This window comes from Fukomys damarensis, unplaced genomic scaffold (genome assembly GCF_012274545.1).
Source record: "Fukomys damarensis isolate Sample0158 unplaced genomic scaffold, DMR_v1.0_HiC HiC_scaffold_2, whole genome shotgun sequence".
Classification (NCBI taxonomy): domain Eukaryota; kingdom Metazoa; phylum Chordata; class Mammalia; order Rodentia; family Bathyergidae; genus Fukomys; species Fukomys damarensis.
In genome coordinates, this window is record NW_022900914.1 from 21,341,122 (window position 1) to 21,356,580 (window position 15,459).

General features: G+C 48.5%; 1 long non-coding RNA gene across 1 annotated transcript in view; it reads right to left on the reverse strand.

Moving 5' to 3' along the window:
- LOC104848779 overlaps positions 1-9,638 on the reverse strand; it is a 10,589-nt gene extending 951 nt beyond the window's left edge. The window contains exons 1-2 of the long non-coding RNA XR_776521.2: positions 9,406-9,638; positions 131-355 (exon numbers count right to left, since the gene is read on the reverse strand). This is a non-coding gene — a long non-coding RNA (uncharacterized LOC104848779). The remainder of the gene's footprint in view (positions 1-130; positions 356-9,405) is intronic.
- Positions 9,639-15,459: the final 5,821 nt, after the last annotated feature.

The following is a 15,459-nucleotide window of genomic DNA, read 5'->3' on the forward strand; positions in this document are numbered from 1 at the left end:
CTCTCTCTCTCTCTCTCTCTCTCCTCCCAGTAGTTACTCAAATAAATACATGGGTCCATAAGGCTAAGTGCCACATCTGTTTTGGAATTTCCCCCTAATGGCCCTGCCACCCAGGCTGAGAACTACCTACTCGAAGCAAGTTCATGTTCCAAGTCACTCAGTGATGGAGGAGAGCCCACAGCACCGCGCAGACAGGAGTGATCTCAAGATAGTCACGTGCAGTGATGAGAAGAGGAGACCGGAGTCTTTCTAATTTCTTACTAACTCCTGCCTGGTGACAGCACAACAGGCCACAAGGTGATGGAAGCTTAGTCTTCCTTGGTGAAGGGCTTGTTTCCTCCTACCGTGAGACCTCCTGGCAGAAACACAGAAGCAGACATTTGGCCTCAAGGACATTTGTCCTACAGAATCACTAGAACTCACTTTGAGTACAGACCCATTCTGAGCATCACTCTGCATCACAGCCACCAGGGAAACGTACCACGTCTGAAACAACACCAGGTAAGACTTCCAGAAGTGACAAAAAAGAAACTAATAAGTGAGCCAACTTTTCCTGTATCATTTACACAAAGCTGAATTGATTCGGGTAAAATAATTTCAGGAAGATGGAAATGGAAAATATTAGAAATATCTAATGTTGGCATGTATTTAAAAATTAATTACAGGAGACAAATGCAGACTAGTCCCTTTAGAGGAAGGGAAACTTGTCCTAGCACTTGGCCCTGAAATAAACTTCTCACTTTTCCGTGTCCAGTGCTCCTTACACTGTTATAAGTCTCTGACTTCTCTGTGCATCTAATTCAATTAGCAAATCCATTCCTCAGAAACTCACACACACACACACACACACACACACACACACACACACACAATCCAATTGCAACTTTCATTTTTCATTCCATTTCTGGAAATTCAGTCCCCAGAAGCCCATGCATCCCAGAACCCCAGTCAAGGAGATGAGCAAGAGGGACATTTGTCTCAAACCATTCTGCTGAGGAGGAGGCAGAGAACAAGGAGGAATTTCCTAGGGACCGACAGGGAAACCCTGGCAAAGGTGTCTGAGATATAGCTGCGTTAGAATACGGTACCAGTGTATTCTTTGAAGCCTTGCCGAGTATTCAAAATTGAAACTTATAGACTTTTTCAATGCTTTTTTTAAAAAATTGTCTCCCTTCCCCAATTTAAAAACTAAACACCCATTTTTAATGTCTTTAATGAAAACTGAAGATGGCAACAAATTATTTTGCCTTGATTTAGACCTTGACAGAAAGACCAAGAAGGCAAAACTAGTACAAGGCTGTGCACAGAGTGACAAAATCTCAGAATAAAAGCGCTCCAATCCTGCTCTTCCTGGGCTCACAGACCCTGGGGTAGAAGACTGAGGGAGGGCTTCGACACACATGCATTTGGGTGTCTCTGTGACTAAGTCACCACTGCCCACATGGTTTGGGCAAGTTAGCACGTCAAAATCTCATGTCCAGTGCTGGCACTATTTGTGGATACCAAATAAACAAGGGTTCCCTTAAAGAACTTCAATGTTTAGGGGAGCAGTTGCCTCAGCCCCCAGGGTGATCAGTCAAATATGGAATAGAGGGCACCAAAGATAAGGCACGGTGCTTCCAGAATGGGGATGGGGAGGGGTACACCGCTATTGATATTTAGACCAAAAAAAAGCAATCTCTGCATCCCTTCTGCACTGTTAGGAGCCAAGCTGAGTCCGCTGAGGAGGTATCAGACACCTTTCCAATCTGCCTTTCCCCAAGCCTGGCCTCACCATCCAGAAGCAGCACTGGCTGGGCCCACATAGCCTGCAAGGATAGCTAGTACCACCCAAAGTGTAATAGATCAACCCAGACTTTCCCCATATGAGATTATTTCCAGAAAGGAAATCTGCCAAGAGACAAGAGCTACTGAGAGCAGGACGAGAAGATGGCATATTGGGGCCATGTGAGGAAAGCTGATTTCTGGCTCGGCCCACACCCAAAGATAGCAGAGGAATCAAATGCATGAGGAAGGGGTGTCTTCCTTCACAGCCCCCACCCTCAGGCATTTATTTGGAGGGTGCACGCCTGTCTCCTCTGCACCCAGAGGTGTCGCTCTGGTCCTTGCTGGTCTCCCTGTGAGTAGCTGTGCAGAGTACAGCCTCTCACCTCCTTGGGGTGTTCCTTCTCTGCATGCATTAGATTAGCTTGAGCATGCAAGGGAAAGGGCCGGGGATGTAGCTCAGTGGCACAGCGCCTGCCTGGCAAGTGTGAGGTCCTGAGTTCAATTCCTGGTACCCAAAAAATGCAAGGGAAAGAAATGTGAGCGAGGAGCCCAGAGCCCAGCACTCTGAGCCTTTTCTCCCCCTCCCCAGCCCTCCTCTCAGGCCTGCCTCTCCTTGGTGGAGCTCAAGCAGGCTTACTTCCCCCCAAGGTTGTCACAGACCAATTTTCTAAACTGCATGAAAACAGAAAACAAACAGAAAACTAAATCCACCAAAGCCTGCGACTCAAGAACAGCTTGGCAGGCCCGAGCAACGTGCTAACAATTTCATGCTGTTTTAAGACTTTCTAACTAAGCAACATGTACCAACAACCAGATGTGCTGTGATACCCAGAAAAAAAAGGACATCAGCTTCTAGGGACAGATCCATAAAACAGGAAAACACACATCCAGAAATGTAGCTTCCAAGCAGGCTGGGCCCAGGGGAGGGAGGGAGGCTCTCTGTTGGCCTGCACACGGCAAACCCAAGCACTCAACTCCCATCCAGTTACAGACTTTGCTCATTGCCTTCTTGTGCCAGGCACACAGATATGCTCACAGATACCCATCGTCTTGCAGCACTAAGGCCAGGAAACACATAATCACAGAACAGTATGTCATGCTCCAAAGTGGAGGAGGGAAGCCCAGAAGGGGCCTGACTCAAGGTGCTTCTCAGAGAAGATCTGACTCCGTTTATGTCAACATATACAAGAGATGACCAAAATATACAGTGTTTGATTTTTTTCCTTAATTACAAGCCAGGTGTGGTGATGCAGGCCTATAATCCCAGCATTTGGGAGGCCGAGGCAGAAGGATCGCTGTGAGTTTGAGGCCAGCCTGGTCTACATATAGTGAGTTCAAGGCCAGTCTGAACTACAGAGTGACACCCTGTCTCAAAAAGAAAAAAATAAATACAGTAAAAGGCACCTAGCGGAATCCTTCCCCAAAGACTCCTCCTCACTTAAAACATGCATCCATCAATCTTGTCACTTTCTGAAGCAGTTTCGGAAGTCCTCTTTCTAAGTGTCTTCACACTTAGAAAGCATGGTATGATCAAAACTATGATGAATGGGGAGGGGGAAACTATGGTGAATGCTGCTGTCAAGTGCCATCCAATGGAAAGGCAGGCTCATAAAAACATTGCAGTGTGTCCTCAGTCACCTTCTTCACCAGATCTGGCAACATGGAAATCCTGGCTCTTTCCCAAAGTCAGAGTGACCATGAAAGATAAATGTCTGGAGTCAATTCAGGACATCAAAGCAGCCAGGACAGCGCAACTAAAGGCACTCATGAAAGAGGACTTCCAGAACTGCTTCAGAAAGTGGCAAGAACAATGGAATAAGTGTGCTGAAAGTGGGAGTGGGGTGCTCTGAGGAAGATAAATGGTCAATGAGTCTTTTACCGCAGTGATGTATTTTAATTTAAACATTCGCTGTATTTTTCAATCACACCGTATATCTGGAGCACCTACTATACGTTAAGAACACTGATGGGGAAAAACGACAGTCCTGACTAATAAGGGAGGGCAGACAAATTAGGGAGGGGAGGCCTATTGGTTGCACCTGCAGCAGAAGGGCCCAGCACACTTACTCGGCACCCACCACAGGCAGGATGCTACAGCCAGGCTCAGCGTGCGGCGGACTCCCACCCACCTCGAGCCACAGGCCCACCTCTTGTGTGTGAGTCTATAGCTTGCTAATGGGCCTTACTTTCCAGTGAGATGAGATCATGTCCTGGTCTCTGTCACCAGGGCCTGGCCCAACTCTGGCCAGCAGAATCCAGGGCCCCGAGCTCTGAGTCGCCCCACTGGGGCCATCTCCAAGCAATAGGCTGAGGGCTAACCCAGGATGGAAGGCCATCTGCCATGCTGCCTCATATTTATATCCCGCTCACTTATCTTACCACCTTCTTGGAGGATTCATATTTTTATGATAAGTATTACAGGCTTATGTCATGTAGGTTTAAACTTGATTTGATAAATGTAAACATGGCAGTTACAAGATTTTTGTAATACTCCTCCTCTTTCTCTTCTTCCTCCTTTCCTGCCTTCTCCTCCTCCTCTTTTTTAATATACTTGGAAGCTTTTTTTAAAAAGAGGCAGGCACTGGCCTGGGCCTCTTCTGGCCTGAGAGGTTACTCCAGGTCAGCAAGCCTGCGTCTCAGGGAGCCTCTGCTCCCTGGTAAAAGTCCATTAGCTCCGGCTGACTGCTGTCCTAAAGACAGTGGCCTTCTTTACGAGGCCTATGTTTGTCACCTGCTAACTTGTTTATTGGACCAGTACTGGGATGGGGAGGGAGGGTGGGCGTGAAGGTCACAAGTAGGCGGGAATTGCACACCTCCGCCTCAGCCTCTCCCTAGTCATTATTTTCCCAGAATGATGTGGGGGAGGGGGTGACTGGGGGTAAAAAGTCCTCCTTGAGCTAACACATGACAAGCCAGTACAAAAGAACTGCAAACAGGCCCCTAATTAATGGGTTTGCTTAGAGTTGTTTCCCTGTTTAGGGACTTCATCCCAATAATTGCAGGCTCCATAATCATTAATCAGTCACCACTACCTTTCTCGGGTGCCGACCGCAAGCCCGGCCCTGTGCCAGCAACCATGACAGAGAAGAGCAGAGAACAGGAAGTGTGCTGTGTCACCCACCTCCACTAGGTGCTTCGAGTACCGGAGCTCAGTGATTCCCTTAGTACAGATGGGGAAACTGAGTCTCTGAGAAGTTAACTGGCTCAAGGTTATTGGCTTATAAATGAGGTTCAGCATTTGAACTGGAGTCTTGCCTCCTGGAAAGTAACAGATGAAATGTTCAAAAATGGTACCACAGGCTGGAGATTTAGCTCAGCAACACACACAGTGCCGGCCGGGCAAGCACGAGATACTGAGTTTGGTCCCCGGGACAAAATAACAACAACAGCAACAAACGGTGCCAAAGCAGCGGAGCTCAGAGCTGGCTGCACAAGGCATGTAATAACCATAGGAGCTGGAGAGGGCAGGAGACACAGGGCAGCGGACCCAGTATAAGACCTCCCAACCTCCCAAAGCAGACGTCACATGCGATGGATCCTGATGAGTGGGGAGAATTGCACACATTTAATAAATTGTATTCAAGCACTTTCTCCCATCCCAAGTCCAACACTGGAAGGAACTATGGAATTTGTGCCTCACTTGGGGCCAATAAACATTTACTTAAATGTCCAAAGAGGACATATAGATACACACACGCATGCATGCATGCACACATGCAGACTCACATCAGGAGTCCGAATAGCGCCTGAGCTCAGCAGGCAGTGAGGTATTGGCATCAGCACCACGAGGATTAGGGCACGCGCCAAACTGAGAGGAGACATGGAGCCAGCAAGTCCTGTGAAAACCCTGGGCCCAGAAGGTTGGCAGCTCCCGGGAATGTCTCGTCCAAGCGCCCAATTTAGACCTTGTCCCAGAACATGAGACATGCCAGGGGAGGGGAGAGGGGCCAGGAAATGATGACAAGTCGGGGCCAGCTAAGAGCTGGGCATCTTCTTTCTGAGTCGTGCCAGCCCTCCCTCTTTGGAGCTGGCCCTGCTCAACCCCCAACAGACACTGGCAAGGTGTTCAGAGCCCCAGCTCCACAGGAAGAAATTCACATCACAACCCCATGTAGATCCATCCAGGACTGTTTTCCGAACCCTGGCCACACTGATGTCTCCACCAGGTGGAGACTCAGGAGCTCAGGCCAAAGACTGGGCCTGGTCAGAGGTGGCTAGAGGGGAGAGCTGGCGGACAAAACTACCGCCAGCCCATTCCATAGCAGGCGTATGCACCAACCTGGGAATCCCATGAGGCAAGCTGCTCTTCCCTAGAGCTTAGATAAAAGGTGAGCATGGTCCCACGGCCACCCATGCCCATCCTCCACAGCTCCCAGGACCTAAGACAGTTGTCTATGACAGTTCACACCAGGCCTGCCTTCATCAACAGGCTGTGCTTCTAGACTGGATTCCAAAGTGGACTGCAGGCCTAGAGAGCCAGGCCTACTCTTCCTCCTGTGGGCAAGCCTGACAAGATCCAAGAAACAGCAGTCTGGTCCTAGGGGACAGGCTTGGCGCTCATGCCAGACCCTCGCCAAGTTCTCATAAGTCAAAGCCCAAGTAGCCAGCAAGGCCCAGGCCCAGCCCCACTGACCAATCAGTACAGCCCATCAGCAGCCCAGGCCTCAGCACAAACTGAATGAGGGCTGTCGGATTCGGGGTAACTGCAAGTGAGGGCTCAGGAGGCTCCCCTGTTCTGAAGCTACCCGTCCCCTCACCTGGCTCCTATCCCAATGTTCCACAGAATCTCTGGCTGTCTCTGCCCTGGACTAGGCAGTCAGGGAGGCAAAAGACCCATCTATCATTTTAATTAGCTGGAAGATATTGATGTTTCTCCTGAGAGTCTCCCTCGAGCCACATCTAGGGTGTCTTGGAAAGATGTTCTGGAAAGACTAGTGCTCCATACTGTCTGCCGCCCATCAGGAAGGGACAAGAGAGGACAGACAGGAGGCAGAGGCAGAAGAGCCTGGCTTTCTTGAGCCTTGAATCCCAGAAGAAACACAAAACCAAGTCTGCAACTTTAATTTAAACAGCAGTGATCTATTACTCTGGGAAGATGGTGGTGTCCTGAGGGAAAGTGGGAGACTTCCAAGGAGAGACAGTTCAAAGGAGATTCTTCCAAGGAGCTGGAGCTCTCCTGAGCCTCCTCAGTGCCTGTAGGGTGAGTGTCTGAGGAATGCTCACAGAGGGACACTCACCTCCGGAGCACCCAGAGGAAAGGAGCCAGGGCCTCAGAGCTGACCAGCCTGAGCTCCAGCCTCACACATGCTCCTGGGCTTCTTGTGGGGCCTAAGCAGACAGAGAGTAGGCCAGGCCCAGCTTAGCTCTGATTAGAGCAGGCTGGGGCGATGAGCCAAGATACCCATCCTGATCTTCCTGCATCTTGGTACCCATTCCCAGCAGTGTAACCAGAGGGGAATGGATAGATTAGATACACAGATAGACAGGTCTCTCGCCGTGCACATCTCTATGGCTATGTCCCTACTTCTCTTGCAGGGCAGCTGTCTCTTCCTCACTGTCAGCCTCCCTTGTCCCCTCCACCAGCCCCCTCCCCACTCTGAAGCCAGCAGGAGATGAGCTGCCCTGAGCCAAATGGAATGAGAAACGGCACTTCGACTCTGAACATGTTTCCATGGAGCAGCCTATGCTGAAAGCCAGACACATGGACTTCAGACATTGAACACCCACTTCAGGGAGATGCTATGGCTGCCAATTGGTAAGCCAAGCTTCAATTTCTACTCTCCACTTTTACACCATCTGAGTCACCATCGGCTCGACACCGTCACCTCCAACCCACTGAGCTCCCTGTGCGTACGCAGCCTGAACTGCGTATGCAACAGCTGGAGAAGAGGGCATCTTAACACCAAGGACTTCAAGAGAAGCTGGAAGAAATGAAAGGCCAAGGACATTATCCATATCCAGTGTCTTCTGTGCATCCTCACACCCATGCTAGAACAGCCCCTGTGGGCCCCACCATCCTGGCGGACCTCCTAGGGATGGGGGCCCAGCGAATATGCATGACCCTCTCTACAGATAACAAGAGAAAACTCAAGGCCTAGACAAAGCCCTAATGCAAAGGCAGATTCTCCATTAAAGAGATTTAGGGCTGTCTGTAGAAGAGAGTTGCCAAATAAAATACAGGGCATACAGTTAAAATGAAATCTCAGACGAAGCAACAAATAACTTTCTAGTATATCCCTACCTTGGGACTATTTGACTGTACAGTCATGTTGGAAAGCATGAGAATATCACAGGATGAAAAGGTAAGAAAGTACATTCAGCTCACTTTCTTAACTCCAGTTCTTTCTTCATCTCAGCCCTGGCACAGCCAAGCTCTTCACCGTGGCTTTTCTTGCCCACCTGACCACTCAGATGCTCTGAAATCCCATGACCTCATTGTAAGCCAATGCTTTTGCCCTTTATGTCAGCTGCTGTGACATTAAATTTTTCAAAAAGAACTGTATTAGAAAATCAAAAGAGCATACAAACATTTGCATTCATATAAAAAGGACAGTAGTAATCACGTGTAAGGAATAGCAAAGCCTTGAGACCAGGTAAGTCAAGCCATGGTCTGGTTACTCCGTCTCTTCACCTGTTCTTGGATCTATTGACTTGTTTAAGGTTTGTCAGCTGGTTTTGCTTTCAGTGAAGCTAGACCAACTTTCCAGAACAGGGGTTCTAGCTGACTGCACATTTGAATCACCTAGGAATCTTTTTGCTGCCTCTCCCAGACCAATTAAATCAAAATTTCTAAGTGGAGCTCGGGTATGGGGTAAGTAAAAGCTCCCAAGGTGATTCTAATTCATAGCCAGGGCTGAGAACCCATGCACACCAGAATCACCTGAAAGCCTATTAAAAAAAAAAAAAAACTGCTGGTGCTTGTGTCCCACCCTTGGAAATTCTGATTAATTGGTATGAGGCGTGGCCTGGGCATTGGGAGTTTTTAAAGCTCTCCAGGTGATTTTTAATGTGCAGCAAAATTTGAGAACCACAGCTCCCTGCACTTTAATATACTTCAAATTTCCCAGGGATCTTGCTAGATATTGACTCAGTAGGTCTTGGGTGAGGCCTGAGATTCTGTATGTCTAACAACTGCTGGGTGATACTGTAATGCTGGTCTTCAGACCATACTTTGATTAATGAGGGCCTAGATCAGTGGATCTGAAGCTTGGATGTCCGTTGGAAGTACGCAGAGATCTTTAAAAACTACCTCAGCCTGGGTGTCCCCCAACCCCCAGAGCTTCTGGAAGCCAGGACATCAAGACTATAAAAGCTCCCCAGGTGATTTCAATAAGCAACCAACACCTAGGCATCATTTTACAAGTGGCCCTGTGACACACACACACACACACACACACACCCTTGGGGAATGACTCTCTCCACAAGCTGTTCTGACTCACCTCTGCTCCCTGCCCCAGCAGGCAGAAGATACTTTCTCCCCCTGACTCAAAAGGCTATGCCCTCTAGTAAAAATTCCCTTTCTCCCACATCGCACTGAATATACCCTCTAACTTCCAGCTGAGCTGCAGAAGAAAGATGATTGCCATAGATCCTGAGAGCGTGGCTGGTCTGAGCCCGCCCACCCTGCCTTGTGATTACCAGCTGTTCTCCTTGCTGAAGTGGCCTTCTCCAACGATGCCTCTGCCAAGGAGCCACAAGCTGCAGAAAAGCAAATGTCACCAACAATCACACACAGAGAAAAGACTCTGTGCTTGACAGGATGCCATCCATCAAAGGTGCCCAGCCATTTTCACTGCTTAATAATTCCCAAGTTCCTCTTTCTCCTCCTACTTCATCCCTTTGAAATGGAGTTGCAATGACACAGGAGACAGATGTGGCCTGCAGAAAACCAAAGGGAGAAGATGGAATTAACGAAATGATTACTCAGTTTTTGGTGTAATTTCCATAAAATTATTCATGAGTTTTTTTCCCTAAAGGGTAACCCTAAATGCCACTTGTAGTGAATCTATACCAATAGCTTCTGTCTTCTGACAAGCCCTGTATCTTTTGTTGGAAGGCGGTGTTGCTAGTAGAAATGTGAGTCCACATCTTGGGTGTACAGAGTTTGTGTAAAATACGAACTCTAATGTGTAGAATTTGCAGGTCGCTGAAGTGTCACAGTCTACTGAAATGGGTCTGGAATCAATAAGGTACACATCAAACTCAATTGCATTTAATTTTCTTTGCTACCTAGAGGAAAGCCTTGCACAGCCCTATATGCATGAAATTAAACATGAAAGCCTGTCTAAAGTGTACAAGCAATACTTAAAATGACCTGTAAATAGGGTAAAACATAGCAGCCCAGCCCATTGCAGTATTCTCCTTCCTTTCTCTTGTCACAGTGGGGGTGACAGGCCCCATAAGAAAATCAGAAGAGACACGAGCACATGGCAGATGGAAAGGAGAATTAATGGGGCTTCCCTCTTTGCATACCCTGGCGTGTCTTCCAAGAGGAAAATCACACCACATCTTTCAATGAAGAGCAAAAAGTGGAGGCAACTAAAAAACAAGGCCCTCCTGCTTTTTGCCCCCCTACCCCAGCTGCCCCCATCAGGCCCTAGCTCAATTCTCTGGCCAGTGACATAATGGAAGGCTCAGGTCCCGCAGATGACGTTGGGGGGAGGGGCAGACGCCCACATGCACACTCCCAGCTGACACTGACCTTTCAGTCATGGAAACATTCCCCAGACCGACACTAATCAGGGGCACATCTGGTGCTTGGACTGCGTCCAGATGGGGGTTTGTGTTAGTCAAGTCAGCAGATAACCCGCTGGGGAGGCAGGGGTGGGAGCAGTGCACCTCCTTGGATAGCAGTCCCCGTCTGTGGCTTTGTGTTAGATACAGTCATGCTGTGGCTGGTGAATCACAGGAAGACCACCTAATCCCTTTCCACCCCCTGTCCCTAGTCCACCAACAGAAGACAAGACTGGGTAGGCCCAGAGAGCAAAGCAACCTCCTCCACTCCACAGCTAGCCAGGGATAGTCTAAAGTTCAGTGCCCAGCTCCCCCTTTAGCACGCTCCCCATGTCTCTGCCCCCTCTTGGAGCATAGTGTGAGCTCACAATCACTTGCAAGTTAAAGTGCTGAGAAGCACCCAGCTGTTTCTCCTCATTGAACTTCCCGTGCTTTGCAAGGCATTCAAGGCAATCATTCAAGGCAACCTTGGGCCATCTCCACACCTCACTCCCATCCACCCACCCCAATTCTTCCACTGTGGTTTCCTCTTTGGATTCGGAAGAAGGGGCCACCCTTCCTGACTAGAGCTCAGGCTTTCATCAAAATGAGGCTAGTACCAAATCTCCCATCTCCAGAATAGTGGACTGCAGTGGGGAAGAAGACCTCGTACCAACAAAGATCCAGCCATACGGATCAGAGGCTGAGAAAGGTGACCAGTTCTCAGCCTCTGTCTTTGCAAAGTTATGTACGTGTTGCAGCCATAAACAGCACGCTATGAAGCCAATCAAGGCAACCAAAGCCAGGATAAAAGCGATTGTGTCCCCACCCACACAGAAGGCTTTCTCCAACTGCCAGAGGAAGTTCTTTCCACCTCCCAGCATCACTCTCCTCATTTGTGGGCACCAGATTTCCAGTCTATGACGGTACAAACTTGTCCTGTAGAAGCTCCAGGCACAGATTATGGGGCTCAGGAATCAGATCATCTGCTTGAATCTCAAACTGCTTACCGAGGTATTCTAGTATAAATAATGTCCAACTGCAGATCGATTCATCCTTCTTCCCTTTGTTTCTTATGAATCCATAAATAAGCAGTGAAATAACCTAGGTAAATGCAAGACAGTGTGGTCAATGGTCAGTTTCCAAAGACAAGTCTAAGCTCCTTGTGAACTAATACTCAGCTTGCAGAGTTTTCCAGCCCCTTCTCTTCCCTCTACATCCAGTCTCCACACACGGGCAGCTTTCATCCACCACCAGTCAACTCTGGCCTTCCAGAATAATCAGGGAAAAATACCTTCACTGCAGTTCTACACACATGGATGATCACAATCCCACAGAGCCCTCTCTTCTGATGTCCTATCTGAGGAATGAGCTTTATCCACCCCTGTGGACAGGACAAGAGTACCCGAGCCACAAGAACGACCCTCCACCCTGCTTGAGGGGAAAGCCAGTCAGTTCCACAGTGCTCAGGAAGCCCAGGTCACACTCCACAGGATCTCCAGGATCTGAGAAGCGGTTCACAGACACTGTCACTCTCTCTAAGCCAGTTGGGGTCTGTGCTGGTGCCAGCCATGTTGTGTGTGTGCGTGTGCGTGTGTGTGTTTTCCTCCGCCAGTGATTTGGTACAAAGCCATTTCATGCTCTGTGCCAAACCAGTAATTGGCAGCACTCATCAAAATCTGCCACCATCCACTGACTCAGCATTCTTCTCTCCTGGCCCAGCCAACCTCCCTAACACCCTAGCATCCCAGCCTTCAGCCTCACTGTTTACATCACACGAGGGATTTGGATTTTCAAAGCCCAGTTCCCCATGGATAAAGTACACAGATGACTCATGATCTCTGAAAGGACTTCCTATCCCAGGCCTTGATGTCCACGCCAGAGAGCTCCTCTCTTGGGGCTCAGAGAAGACAGAATTAGGGGTGGGGGTCCTGTTACTGTGGCAACCACTCTGCTGAACTAGAATGCTGCTTCATCCGGGTGTCCTGTGGAGGTTGAGGAAGCTTCCAGCCTGGAGCTGCTGTGGACACAGCCTAGGATCACCATGGAGCGTCACTGCCTTCTCCCAGACCTGTGTCACCCTCCTTCACAGAGGGAGTCAGCCCACCACAGACCAGGGCTCACCAGGCTCACCAGGGCTCCTGAACAGTTTCTTCAGACCAGCTCCAGAGCCAAATTAAACCCTTACTCTATGTCTGTAGACAAAAAGGGTTTTGACTAAATTCCACGTTTGAGAGAGTGAGTGAAATTCCGTTAACGTTTTAAGGGTGGGTGAGAGGATGACAAATAACAACTTGTCTGAATGTTTTACATTTCTCCCCACGGCCTCAGGAAGGTTCACAACGAGGTCATCAGTGATAAGGAGCAAGACCTCCCAGCTGGCCTGCTCCTCAGCCCCAAGAGGACACTCTACAGCGATAAACTGGTGGGGCTTGGAGGCTGCCTCGGTCTCAGAAGAATGGGACCAAGTTTCTGAGAAAGGGAGCCAAGTTCTCAGAGACAGAATACCAAGGAGGGAGACTGGTAAATGGGATGGGAGCAACTCCTGTGGGGGTGGGGAGGAGAAACGGACAGGGTCGTCAGGTAAGATGTACAGCAGGCATGGGGAGATCCAAACACCAAGGCTGGCTGTTAGAAGGCCCTTTAGGCAGAGACAATAAAAATAATAATAATAATAAACTTTGAGGTTTCACTACACATTAGGCACTCTATGTCAAAAGAGTTTCTATTACAAGAACAGAAACCATCACATGCCCATTTTACAGATGAGAAGATTGAGACTTGAAAGGATAACTAAAGACAGAGCTAGAAAGTGAAGTCCTGGATCCGACCTGCAGCCTATATAATCCGAAGGCATACTCCTGACCACTCCTACAGCAAGCAGTGGTAGAAATGGTGACCGTATCCATCGGCCAGTTAAACACTAGTAATGGAGGAGCAGTGGTACTAGTACTAGTTGGGGGGAGTTCTAAGGTTCCAGAAGACAATGTTTGGCTTCAGACTGACCAACAAATTAGTCACTCACACCATGCAGCCCCACCTTCAGGAAAAGCATATCATGACATGCATCAAGAGTGTTTTGCATTCTAGACAAGTGTGGAGTAATATCAGCATTCTGGGAGGCTGAGACAGGAGGACGGAAAGCTTAAGTCCTACCTGAGCATCTTTAGTGTGACTATCTCAGAATAAAAAATTCAAGTGCTATGGATGCTGCTCAGTGCTGACATACTGGATTCAATTCCAGGACTGCAGAAGAACATTCTTAAAAAGTGTTTGCACTTGACGGCCAGATAGAATTCCAACACTCCTACCAACAAAACACAGCTAAGCTTGGTGGGCTGTGCTCAGACTTCTTAGCAGAGGCCTTTGATATCCCATCTGTCAAGCGTGATACCAATCCATAATTTCTCCATTTCTAAGAGTCTCAGAGGAAACAGTAGGTCCTTAGGACACACAGAATATAATGCCAGAGCAGGATGAGGAGGTTCTCATGCACCTCTTTCATACCCAAGAATTTCCTCTAGTTTCCCATACCCTTCCCTCCCCAAATTACCCACCAGAATTTGGCCAAAGGCCTCAAGAAGTCCACAGTGGGGCAGAGCCAGGGCAAGGGTCAGATTTTCTCTTTCAGTTGATTGTTTGCTGATTACTTTCAGCTTGGCCTGGTGCGGCCAAATCCATCACTGTCTACAGGCAGAGGAAAGGGAAAGGGACAGCAACTCCTCAGAAGTACATGTAGGGCATTTCAAGCATCTTGCAGGGAAAAAGGCATGGCAAGTTAAACCAGTGAAGGAGGTGCAGTGGCAGAAAGTTAAGAGATCTAAAGAGTCCCCAAGGTACCAGAAGGACCAACATAGTAAGAGTTTTAAGAGGTGATAAAGGTAACTTGCTGTCAAAGGAGGCAGATATTGCTAAAGAAACAAGTGAAATTAATTCCTTTCTCAAGCTGCCATAAAGGTGAATGGCTACCAGATGGTCAGACAGAAGTACCTGTCCACAGGCTGCTGGAGAGAAAAACAAATGCAAGAAGAAATTGGATCCCCTACAAAGCAGGTGAGCAGGAAATTAAAATATCTGTACCCTGACCACAATGCAAGACCACACACGTTCATGAAGAGGCTGTAAGGAAGACAGCACGAATGTCAGCACTGATCCTCTGCCTGCCAGCCCACACCCAGAGAGCTGGTCACAAACCTCATGGTTGCAGAGGGAAGGACCTTCTAAGAAAGTCCAGCAAAACCAAAAGAGTTGACGAAGAGACAACAGAGACCTGGACCACTCCAGGAAAACCTAGCACACAGCCTAGAGGCATCCCTACTACCTTTTCCTAAGATACTAAGTACTAGGCACTTTGGCCGGGATCCTTCCACGTTATAGGCAGCTCTGAAATGTCTCTCAGTGATTCTTCCCTCCCAAGTAACAACTTTCCCTTAAGTGTGGGCTGGACCTATTGACTTGCCTCTAATGAATAGAATATGGGACAGATGATAGGATGTCACTCCCATCCAAAAAAAAAAATCTCCCCACGGAAATAATGGTACATGGAAGTAATCCCAGTACTCTAGGAGTCTGAGGCAGGCAGATCACATGTTCAAGCCCAGTCTGGGCAATTTAGCAAGACCTTGTCTCCAAAGAGGGACATAGCTCAGCGTGAAGGCCCAGGTTCAATCTCCAATACCACAGAAAAAACAAACCAGAAACGAAACAAAAAAAACTTCCTGAATTTGTGCCCCACAGACGCCCATCTCTGCCCCTGATTTACCTCTTTCAGGTCAGACTGTGGCCATCGGTGACTTATTTTTCATCCTCTCTCCCCATCACCCTTTCTACGGGCTTGTTGCTACATTCTTCCTAGAACACATTCACACACACACACACACACACACACACACACACACACACACTCGCACCAGGAGTAGGAGGGACCTCAGCCTCCTCTTGCCATTATTCAGCTCCTTCCCAATCAATCTCCTGCCAACC